This window comes from Alexandromys fortis, unplaced genomic scaffold, assembly GCF_014885135.2.
Source record: "Alexandromys fortis isolate MF-2015 unplaced genomic scaffold, M_Fortis_MF-2015_v1.1 scaffold_206, whole genome shotgun sequence".
Classification (NCBI taxonomy): Eukaryota; Metazoa; Chordata; class Mammalia; order Rodentia; family Cricetidae; genus Alexandromys; species Alexandromys fortis.
This window is the reverse complement of record NW_026068097.1, coordinates 1,259,743-1,272,113: the sequence shown is the minus strand read 5'-3', so window position 1 is coordinate 1,272,113 and position 12,371 is coordinate 1,259,743. Positions and strand designations below refer to the sequence as shown.

The following is a 12,371-nucleotide window of genomic DNA, read 5'->3' as shown; positions in this document are numbered from 1 at the left end:
TGGTACTTTTTTTGGAGAGACAATCACATCTTGCTTCTTCTCTCAAGGGGTGATGGCTGCAGACTGACTCTTTCCTCTTTCTAGAATTCTCCTGTTCTCATTCCCCTGCCTCTACATCCTGCCTGGTCACCCCAACTATACTTTCTTCCTGACTACTGGCCAATCAGAATTTTATTAAACAAGTACAAGAAACAAATCTTTACAGGGTAAAACCATTGTCCCACAGCAAGGAAGTGGTCTGAAATATTTGGTATGGCATGAACATGTATGAGACCTCAAAGCCCAGTCCCACCGGGACATGCTTCCTCCAACAAGGCCACACCTACTTCAACAAAGCCACGCCTCCTAATAGTGCTATTATTCAAACTACCAAAATCTCTTTTACAGAATTTGGTGCTTTTCAAAAGCTGCTTATGAAGCACACTACTAAGGCACAGTCTTCATTGCCTTCAACAATTAAATCCTATTATTTCTCTACCTCTTCATCATCTCTACACTTGCTCAAATAAAGGGATTGGGTTAGCAAAAAAGCTCTTTTCTTTCCTTGAGCTATTCTAACATCTCTTTTATGTCCGTTGAGGGTACTTTCCACCCATCCACCCTTTTGTCTTTAAGTCAGGGTGTCTCTCAGGAATGGAACTCACAGTGGCTAGGCTATCAGGTCAGGGAGCACCAGGGATCCACTTGTCTCTATCACTCCAGTGCTGAGACTACAAAGGCACATCACTACAACTGACTTTGGGGATTGAACTCAAGTTTTCATGTTTACATGGCAAGCACATTAACAACTGAGCCATCTCCAAGCCCCTGTATGACAATAAAGCATGGACCTTGATCACTTGCTTCATAAACATCTTTAGAGAAAGTTCCATAGAAAATATAACTCCTAGGCTTCTTCTCTAGAAGAATTATAGAGGTAAAGTGACAGCTATCTATATATTTCCAGGTACTTTAAATGATTTGGTTCCTTCCACTCTATAATCTAAAGGCCACTAGGTTAGAAGTTCTAAGCTTTGAGTTGAAGGGTCAGTGGAGGAGCAGTCTTACTTATTAGAAAATTTTATTGGGTGTTGGTGGTATACACCTTCAATTCCAGCACTTGGAAGCAGAAGTATGTGAGTTCAAGGCCAGCTTGGTCTACAGCACAAGTTACAGGACAGCCAGGGCTATGCAGACAAACTATGTTTCAAAAACAAAACAAACAAAGAAAAAGAATTTCATATATGAATGTAATGTGATTTGATCAAGTCCATCCCCAATTTCCTCCCTGTAATTTCTTCCCCTATCTGTACCAAAGCTTTTTTCTTCTAACTTTTTTTTTCAATATTTTATTCAAATTTTATATTAAGTGATGTTAATTACAGCATTTAGGGAGGAGCTAATTCCACACAAAATAGAAGACTCCCTAATGTACCCATTAAACTGCTAAAAAAAGAGTGGTGTGGCTTTAACAGGTCACTTTAGATCCCTAGTGTTGTCATGGTGACCACAATCACCTGCCCATCTTAAAGCTGTCTCATACTCTAGTGCAATGGTGAGAGAGAGAGAGAGAGAGAGAGAGAGAGAGAGAGAGAGAAAAGAAAAAAGGAAAAAAAGAAAAAAACCATGCCACAACACAAGGAAGAATGAAGTACTAAATGACGGCTCCATTGGCCCACTCTCTCCACCCTAAAATGGCACAAAGGAATAGCTAACCAGAAGAGTGCTTTTGGTGTAAAACAGGTAACCGGGCAAGGATGGGAAGAGGCCACGGAGATCTGTCTGGGAAAGGCCCTCTCACACAGGTGTGTGTGCACACGCTTCTCAGCAGTTAGGATCAAGACACCAAGGTTGCTCAGGAAGTCACAATTTCACCTGTGGACTCGATACAGATTTACAAAGGGCCCGCATATCCCGTGCTTCCACTCGTGGCCTGGCATCTCTAGAGGGTCTCCTTCCCAGCCCACGTTTACAGCTAAAAGGACCCTTTCAGGAATGGGGTGTCTGCTGTACCTCTGAAATGGTAAACACAGGAAAGCCGAGTCATCCTTAACCTGGAGATCTAACGTGGTATTTATCGATTCTCGCATCCCCCAATGTACAACATTAAAAGGTTCACTAAATTCTGAAGGTAGCTATACTGCAAAATAGTTTAAAATGAACAATTGTACAATATTCATTTATGCTTGAAATTCTAGTCCTAGACCAAGCTTGTGGCCACCCGCCTTGATGTTCTTGCCATCCAGCAGAGCTGACAGCGTCAGCTTGATACCTGGCTTGAGAGTCTGAATGTACCCTAAGCCGATCAGGCTAGAGTTGTTCACTTTGACTGAAAAGCAGGCAACAGGGTCGACCTGGTACTTGGCTGCTATCCCAAAGCCAGTGTTACTGTTCCCCGCTGTCCAGGCGAGATTGGCAGCAGTCTCCAACTTCTTGTTCACCTTCTGGTAGATGGAGCCACCAAACTCCGTCCCACCAGTCACATTAGTATGAAGCTGGAATTCATCTGTCTTGTAGCCAACTGCAAAGTTGCTCTGGGTCACTCGGGACTTGGAAGTCTCAAAATTCATTTGGTAGCCAACGAGCCAGCCCTCATAGCCAAGTACCAGGGCACCCAGGATCGAGGGCCCAACGATGTCAAAGTCCACATCACAGCCCAGGTTGATATATTCCCTCTTGTACCCTGTCTTGATTTTAGCATTTTTTCCCCAGTGTTAGGTAAGAAGGATGAGTCACAGGTCATCTTCAGCCCACGCGCGAGCTGGTCTTCCACAGTGATCTCGGTACCCAGGATGTTGTTTGTGTTCCACTTATCTGTAAACGTCAGGCCGTACTCAGTACATCGATACTTGGTTTCCAGACTGCCGTTCACTTTGGTGGTCTCTGTGTTGGCGGAGCCTGACCTGGTAAATTCCAATCCATTCTCCGACTTTGTTTTCAAATCAAGTTTTATTAAGCCAAAGCCATAGCCCTTGGTGAAGACATCCCTGGCAGACTTGCCAAGATCAGCATATGTGGGAGGCACAGCCATCTTCTCGGAGGTGGTGACGGCTGGAGCAGCGACAGCTATGGTGGGGGCTGCGGCGAGGAGGCAGCGAGCGCAGGGAGCGGGCTTTTTTCTTCTAACTTTATGTGCTCTCTCTTTCTCTCCCCGCCTCCTCTCCTCCTGCTTCTCTTCCTCTTTTTCTGCTACCTCTCTCTCTCTCTCTCTCTCTCTCTCTCTCTCTCTCTCCCTCCCTCCCTCCCTTCCTACCTTTCTCCTCCTCCTCCTCCTCCTTCTTCATCTCTCACTGAATCCATCTAGTGCTGCCTATATGTGTAAGGGTGTAGGATTGTCTACAGGAGAATCAATAACCTCCTAGGGGCTGATTCTTTGACAAAAATTGAGTTACCCTCTCCCAAATGCTGCAAGTTTCTAATAGCTCTTCAGTTAGTGGTGGGACTTCATGAACCTTCTTCCATCCATGCTAAAAGTTTTGGTTGTCTTGATCTTGTGCATCAAGTTACAGCTACTGTGAGTTCATATTGCCAAAGTCCTGTTGTGTTAGGCAACTACTGTTTTGCTACAGGTATCCAATACCTTTGACTCTTATAGTTTTTTAGCTTTTTCTTCTAAGATGATGCTCAAGACTTGGAAGAAGGAGGTGTGACACACATGTCCCATTTATAACTATGCACTCCACAGTGTCCCATTCTACATACATTGATCAGTGTGGGTTCTGTATGAATCTCCATCTACTTAAATCATTCTGAGTGAGGTAACCCAGACCCAGAAAGACCAACTCCACATAATCTCTATCATATATGGGTGTATATTTGAATCTTTAGATATGTGCATTTAAAATGAGTACCTATAGGAGTCAGGAAACTATTGAGAAGCTGTAGGGAGATTTCAAGAAAGGAGAATAGAATGAAGATAAAAATAAGGAAAGGTTAAAGATGGAAGGGGTGGAAGATGAAGAGTAGAGAAGGAATTACAGGAGGTATAACTATCACTAAATACCTTTATAAAATGCCATAAGCAAATCTACTACTGTAGAGGCTTCTGAAAATTTATACAAACACATATGTAAAAATTCAAAAGAGGTTACCATGTAATGAGGGGCAGGATACTGCCTCTCTTAGGAACTACAGCCTTTGAGTTGTTGCTCAGTAAGTTCTCAAAGACTCCATCCAAACATTATAGGTTATTGCCATTGCTCTTGGTTATCCCCCAAGAACTTGATAGTAAGCCTTTTTGCTGAAGACACCATGTACTTGAGTCATATGACATGAAGAAATCGAGCTGGTATTATTCTGAGAGTTCCATCCCAACTGGTTAGCTTTCATAGTGCTGGAAGGTGCTATGTACATGACGGGAGGAGAAAATAATCACCAGTCTTACCAAGCTATGAATTCTTAAAGTTACAAGAAAAACTGGCTATGGTTCGGTAGTGGTATTAACATCATGGAAGTAACCAACTACTTTCTAACAAGATTTAAGGCCCTCTTCACAAAAGGGAACCCATGTCTGATACTATGAACTAGATACCAAACTGGTGACTGGCTAGGTCATAGAGCCTAGAGGAAAAGCTATGACTATTATTCTGCTAAATGGACACCCCCCTTTCTGAATGGTCCATTTATCTCCCCAGTCACCCCCTCCTGCTTCTACACCCCATGCTTTTTATTACCTTCTCACACCAATCCCTCTTTTCCCTTATCATGATCCCTTTCTAGTTTCATCATCTATGTACTGTTGTGTGGAGCAGCGGGCTGTGTACCGCCACCCGGCTAGTTTTACCTAAAATAATTACACGGAAATTGTATTCTTTTGAACACTGCCTGGCCCATTAGTTCCAGCCTCTTATTGACTGGCTCTTACATATTGATCTAACCCATTTCTAATAATCTGTGTAACATCACAAGGTGGCTTACCAGGAAAGATCTTAACCTGCATCTGTCTGGAATGGGAGAATCATGACGACTGCCTGACTCGGCTTCTTTCTCCCAGGATTCTATTCTGTCTACTCAGCCTACCTAATTTTCTGTCCTATCAGGCCAAGCAGTTTTCTTTATTAATTAACCAATGAAAACAACAGATAAGATACAAGACCCACCTCCATCAATGTACACACACACACACACACACACACACACACACACACACACACAAATCTTATAATCAAGGCTTTCCTATCAGAGAAAACTTGCAGTATTTGCTTTAAGTTCCTGCTCAGCACTAATGTATTCTGCTTCTCAGAATAAAATTTGGAAAATGTCTTTGTCTTTCCAACTACAACAAATCACCTCTGTGAGCATCTCCACAGAGTTGACTTCTTAAAGGAAACTGTGATATCACATCGCTGCAGTATGGGTTTACTGGGTTATTCGGGTAGCTCCTCCTTTGGGAAGAATTCCAATAAATCATCTTCAAAATTCCACCTGCCACAGGGGAAAGGTAACTTCTTCTTCCTGGCCCAGGCTGTTGGAAGCCACCATCTGTTTGTTTCCATGCACATGCGACAGGAATGCACTGGCATTGGAGCTTGTGGCTGCCGGTCCAGGCTCTCATTCATCACCACACCCTTCTACACCTCTAGTACCAGTGCCCTTGGTGGGCTCTCTGACCCCACGCTGGGTCTCTCTTCTCTCTTTGATGATGCAGATGCTTTCACTGGATCACAGTCGTGGTGATGCCTTTATCTTGGGTCACTCAGCCTCACATTGATCACTTAGAGCAGAGCATCCCAGGTACTGATTAGTGATCCTGGTTTTTCAGGCTGGCAGTAACATTGGCCATGACCTCACTGGCTCTTGTGGGCATTCCCTATGGTCTAATCCTGTGTTCCTCAGTGTGTCTTCCTAGGGCTGATGTCTTCTGTGTCATTTGTAATTTCACTGTGACATTAACTGTAACAGATTCTCAAGGTTTGAAAGTGTTTGCTACTTTACAGTTCTCTCTGCTACTTAAGATGTAGGTGCCCACAAAGCCTCATAATATGTGCCAGAGCTCTGGGAAATCTTAGGACAACTGATGCACATTAACTTTTCACCCATTTTTCTTCAGACTTCCAAATGGTCAACTGAGGGACAGCCACAGCTCAGTAGCCTGTCACAAATGGATCTGGACTCTAATGTAAAGTCAAAGAAGCAAATTAAGACATTGATATAGAAAGCCTGGCATTTGAATTCTTGAAGGCAGATTCAAGTATTAAGGATAGAATTATGAATAAAAAGTTGTTCTCCCAGTCAGAAGCCCAGCTGAGACAGCATCAGAGTGCCATAGTGGGGAACAGAAAGGGAAATTAGCAGCACTTGAAGTCAACAATGCTGAGGTTCATCCCAGAGAATTCTCCTTTCTTGATCATGAACTCTGTCTCTCTGAACAACTTACTCCATTTGCTACCCACTGCCAACAGGAAAAATATCAACACCACAGCTCGCTGCCTTCCTAAATGTTTGCCCTTGTTCTTACCCCCCACTCCATTTCTCTCTCCTTCACTGCCTCTATCAATCCCTTGGTCTGACTGAGCTACTTGAAGTTATATAGCCACTAGTGGCTTTTTATTGTTTACTGACCCCACTGCACCCTCAGCATGATGACACGTCTTCCTCTTGTCCATGTGTCAAATCTCTCTTTGAATCTTTCCTGATTCTCTCCATAGAATGAGTACTCTTTCCTGTGGTCTCATGATATTCTTCTTTATCCTCCAGTGGGTTTTGGTGATATGGTCCTCTTTTCTTATTTTGTGTTTCATCTTTAAAAGTGTTTCTATTAATTTTTATACATTTTATATACCAACCACATTTCCCTTCCCTCCTCTTAGCTTCTTTCTATTGCTGTGATAAAACACCATGGGGAGCAAGACAGTAAGCAGCTCTTCTCTATGGCCTCTGCATCAGCTCCTACCACCAGGTTTCTGCCTCCAGTTTCTGACCCAACTTCCCCGGCTGATAGATTGTAGGATGCAAGTCAAAATAATCCCTTTCCCCCAAGATGGTTTTGTCATGGCAATAGAAACCAAACTAGAATGGTGCCTTACTGTTACTAAGAACTCAGTGCCAGCTGGGCAGTAGTAGTACTTACCTTTAATCCCAGCACTTGGGAGGCAGAGGCAGGTGGATCTCTGAGAGTTTGAGGTCAGTCTAGACTACAGATTGAGTTCCATGACAATCAGGACTACACCAAAACCAAAAACCAACCAACCAACAACAAAAAAAAAAAAAACCCAGAAAACAAAATAAGAAAACAAAAAACTCAGTGCCAATTTCTTGAAAAAAAAAATGTGATTGTCAGATTTTTGTTCCCAAACATCAATCCTCTAGTTCCTAGGAAAAGGTCAGTTTTTTAGTTCTCCTTTTCTTTGTTTTTTTTTTTTATTCTTTTCTTTTTACTTTTTTTTTGTTTAAATGAGTCAGGGCTTTTCTTTGTAGTCCTGGATGTCCTCAAACTCACTCCATAGACCAAACTAGCCTCAAACTCAGATTCTCTTGCCTCTGCCTCTTGAGTGCTGGGATTAAAGGTGTGTGCCACCACCACCTGGACTGTCCACCATTTCAAGGACATCTATGGTCTAATCCAATTTGTTTTTCAAGTTTATTTTCTTTTTACTTCAACTAGTGAGAATTTCTTGCAATCCTCTCAATATACTCTACTGTTTATCCTGTGTACCTTCGTTCAGATTTTGAAGCAATTATTTATTGAGCAGCTATTATGGTGTGTTATGGTTTGGGATTTTGCTTGTGCTTATCTTTTTGTTTGCAATGAATTGCCTTGCCTCCATCTCCATGTTTCCAATCCTCATATTTTCCAATACCCATGTTAAACGTACTTTTAAAAGACCTTTCCTGACTCACAGGTTTAAGTAATTTATCTCTCCTTGGAATGCTCATGGAACATAGTGTGCATGGCTGCTCTTGCACATAACTCTGTGCTTGGTACAAGGGCACACACCTCTTCCTGCTGTTGAGGTGAATCTAACAATACAGCCCTTACCTGGGTCTCTTCTGTAGTCTCAGTTTTTCACCTGTTAGTCCACCCACAGAGGCTTATATAATTGATAACCTAATAAATGAGGCTAGACCTTTTGTTTCCTGAGAGCTGAGGTGGCTAGTGGACCGATCTGAAGAAAGTTAGAAAATCTAATCAAAGCTGACACAAAGGTTCAACAACTGCCTTGCAACCATTGGGAACATGGACAAATAGGTCTAACAGCAGTCCTGTGTTTCTGCCCATTCAAAAATTTCTATTTCCTAATGATGAATCTAAGTTGTTGCAGAAAGGTGCGACTTGGAATATTACTGTATAAATAACAGACACATTTGTAAACCATATTGTAAGATTTTATAAAATGAATTAAAATGGTTTTTGAAGTGTTTTGGAGGCTGCAAAGGGCTTTATAAGTTACATGAAAAGTTGACATCCAAGTAAGACTTCATTCTCATCATTGTGAGTAAATGAAGCATCCCTCGAGTACATTCAACTGTATATTTTGTTTATTAAATTTCCCTTTCCAGTATGTTTTGAATTAGCAAAAGAAAAGGAGAAAGGAGAAAGATGCTTTCTGTTCATCTAATTAAATGCCAAACCATTACCCAGGTAGCCATAAGACAGTGTCCTCAGCACATCTGTCGTAGATACTGTCCATCAAGTTTTTCCTTCTCGGCAGAAATGTGATTACCCCTTGGAATGATGTTAGCATCTCTAACTGCAGAGAGTTGATCTTGTTTGCTATTATACATGAAATGTTATATTATGGGAAACACAATGGATTGAAAAAAAACATAATCTGGTTATATTTGGGTTGTAGGTGAGAAATCAGTATTGAAAATTCTGAGCTCTCTCCTCCTTTGCAGCCCACAGATTGTACTCATCATGTTAAATAAACATAAGTCTCCATGACCATTTAGAATCTTTTTGTACTTTTTTCAATAGGATCATCAGGTTGGCCCTCTGAAGTATACAAGGCAGAGGTGACTGTCACATTTATTACTTTTAAGTGTATAATAAACATTGATGACCCCCCCCCACCATCCAACTAAGAATTTTCCAGGACCTTCCTCTGGGTGCTGCTCCAACATCCACCACCTTCCTTCAGGCTCTCTTATAAGATTAAACCATCACCATAAGATTTTATTACACTTGATTTACATTTCAACGTTTTATTCTTGTATACATTTACTTCTTAACAATATGAACTTTGCCTTATTTTATTTCTTATAATAAGGATATAATTATCAAATAGTATCTTCAGATTTTGCTCTTCATTATTCATCATGCTATGTTCATTCAAACTAATTCTTGTTGTTGATACTTGGCAGTTATTACTTTTCACTGTTACTAAATATCTCAATGTATAGCTAACCACTTACTTTTTATTCTGTTTCTGGGAATGTGGATTATTTCCAGACTTCTTAAGTTTGTCTTTTGCTATTACAAATAATATGGCTATGTGTATATTATATATGTCGTAATTTACTCATATCTAAGAATCTGTCTTCTGAGTTTTGGCTATACCAATCTTTCACTTTATCAGTACACATCAAATTATTTTTCAAAGTGGTATGCAGTAGTAATTTATAAGAAATTCTGATTTTAATGTTAGCATAGTCAAAATTACCACCTTTCCTCTATGATCAGTACTTTTAGCCATTTGACTAAGAATATTTTTCTTACCTTAAGGACTAGTCTCCTCTACTTTATTAGCATATGGAAATTCCCATAGTAAGGGTTTCACTACGACATGTCAGTACTGGAACAAATGATCATATCCATCACTTGATTACTCTAGCTTTTTTGTCAAAATTGACTTATAAACTGAGAGGTTTCCTGATGACTTTTTCATACATATGAACTAATTCGTTTCTTCCATAATTCTATACTTAAATTATACAAATTTATATTTGTGTTATTTAGAAAGAAGCTTATAAAGTCTTGTATAATATTATACATTGTGATAAAATTGAATAGATACAATAAAACAGGTTGTTTAAATATAGATATTAAAAATGGGAGTGTGCTGGGTGGTGGTGATGCACACCTTTAATCCCTGCATTCGGGAGGCAGAGACAGAAGAATCTCTGTGAGTTCGAGGCCAACCTGGTCTACAGAGTGAGTTCCAGGACAGGCTTAAAAGCTACAGAGAAACCCTGTCTCAACACCCCCCCCCAAAAAAAAAGATGTGAGTGTAAGAAAAAATATATAAAAGACCTTCTCTCAGAAAACTGAAACCAACCAACCAACCAAATAAGCAAACAAAAGAAAAACAAAAATGGCCAAACAATATGTACCTCATAATGCAACTAGAATATTAATTTTTATGAGAAAATTTTCTGTTTTAATGGTGGGATGCATAGGTTCTATTATCTTTCTATATCCATTGAAACAGCTTAAGATTTCTTTTCATTTACTTGAATCTTCTTTAGTTGCTTTCATAAATGTCTTATTGTTTTCAGTGTACATATCTTCTACTTTGTTGCTTCAACTTATTTTTGGATACTGATTTTGTTTTTATTATGAATGGGATTCTGTGTCCTGCAAAATTATTGAACTGGTTATTTTTTTAATAGATTGTGTGAAATGCTCAAGCTTTCTGTAAATCTAATTGGGCCATCTGCGAACACAGGCTATTTAGCCTCTCTTCATCTAATCTGGATTTGATTTGATTTGATTTGAGATGGGGTCTTGCTATGTAGCATATACTGGCCTCAGCTCATCAAGTATTGGGGCTAGCAACATTTGTTGTCATGCTTGGATAAACTCCACTTTTGACCATAAAGTCTCGGTCCTCAGAATAATTTGTATGGTATGAGGCAGGAACCATGTTTATTTCTTATATGACTTTTAATATTTTTCAGTTACCATCATGAAGTAGTCTCAAATTCTTCCATATGTATCTTTTTGAGTTTTTGACACACACCCTGAAATCTCCTAGTGAACGTTTTTCTCTAGGACTCTCTGCTATCTTTGCTCAGAAAACTAGTACTTTCCATACTTTGGCAACATTGCGAAGAACAGGCAGAAATGATGGTCAGCTATGTCTGCCACCCTGCAAAAGATCATACGAGCTAGGCTTGCTGGAAGTTTATATTTCTCATGAGGGAGTTCAGTAGGACATAGGATATTCATGTGAGTATCTAGCTGATACCTACTACCAGGTACTGCTGCATATGGCCTGAGAGAGGGGATAGAGTCTATAGAGGCTGGGGGAGTCTTGGCTGGGTGCAGCCATAGCTGGGAGAGGAGTATCCACACCCCTTTAAGTAACCCATCACCAAGGCTCTGTAAGAAAAGTCAATAGACATTGTGATTCTTCAGAGTGAAGTGTGTCAGAATCAGGCCTCAGTTTCTCATTGAGACCTTAGGAGAAGGGACAGATGTTCCTTAGTCTTCCCACTAAAAAGGAATTTTAGCAACAGTCACAAAGCCCAGGTTCAACCCTTAGCTCCTCTCTTCATCAGCTGTGGGTCTGTGAGCAATTTATTAAACAATCGCAGCTTTGGTTTCCTTGTGTGAGAATAAAAGTAGGAATATCTTCACTTAAGACCACTATGACAATGAAAGGAAAGGACAGATGCAAAGGAACTGCTATGAGTTACTTCATTTTCATCATTTATCTTTTGGATGTCTATTAAGGCTTCCTAACTACATATGCTTCTAAAATGAGGATGCTCTCATTTGCTCTGCCACCCTCGGACCACTTCTCACTTTCTCCACAGTATTTTGTCAGTTCTCCTGCTTCCCTCCCCTTTTTTTTCTAGTCATGGTCATTAAAAATATACTTTATTAAGCCATAAAAAAGTCTCTTTCCCCTTTCTTCCATTGTACCACAGCAAACGTTTAAGATTTAAGTATTATTTGCTTTGATTATATCTCTCTCAAATTGCCTTAAAATCATTTATTCAGAAATCAGTGTACAAAATAGGGTCCCAGGACTCTGTGGCCTTCATAGTGACTGGCCAAATGTTTTTCCCTAACAATTCTATACCTGCTTTACAGGTCACCCATTTGAGAAATGAAGTTCTTTTTCACCCACTTACTTTCTCCAATTTATTACTGGCAGCTTTTCTTATTGCTGCAAAGAATATAAGTGTGTAATTATACCGTTAAAAACTTACTTAGCATGATTCTGAAGGTGTGTGGGGTTTGTGAATTGCACTGCACTAGTGAATGTAATAATTTGATTTGTTAGGACAACACATTTTTCTTTTTTATTAAATATTTATAAAATAATGACATTTCATGCACACATATTATTGTATCTTACTAATATTCACCTTTCCCACTACCTTTCCTCCCATCAACCTCTTTGGTCCACAACATTTTCTCCTTTCATGACACACAAATCTCTCTCTCTCTCTCTCTCTCTCTCTCTCTCTCTCTCTCACACACACACACACACACAGAGAGA

General features: G+C 40.2%; 1 pseudogene; it reads right to left on the bottom strand.

Annotated features, from left to right (window-relative positions):
* Positions 1 to 1,417: 1,417 nt before the first annotated feature.
* On the bottom strand, positions 1,418 to 3,086 carry LOC126489378 (voltage-dependent anion-selective channel protein 1-like; annotated as a pseudogene).
* Positions 3,087 to 12,371: the final 9,285 nt, after the last annotated feature.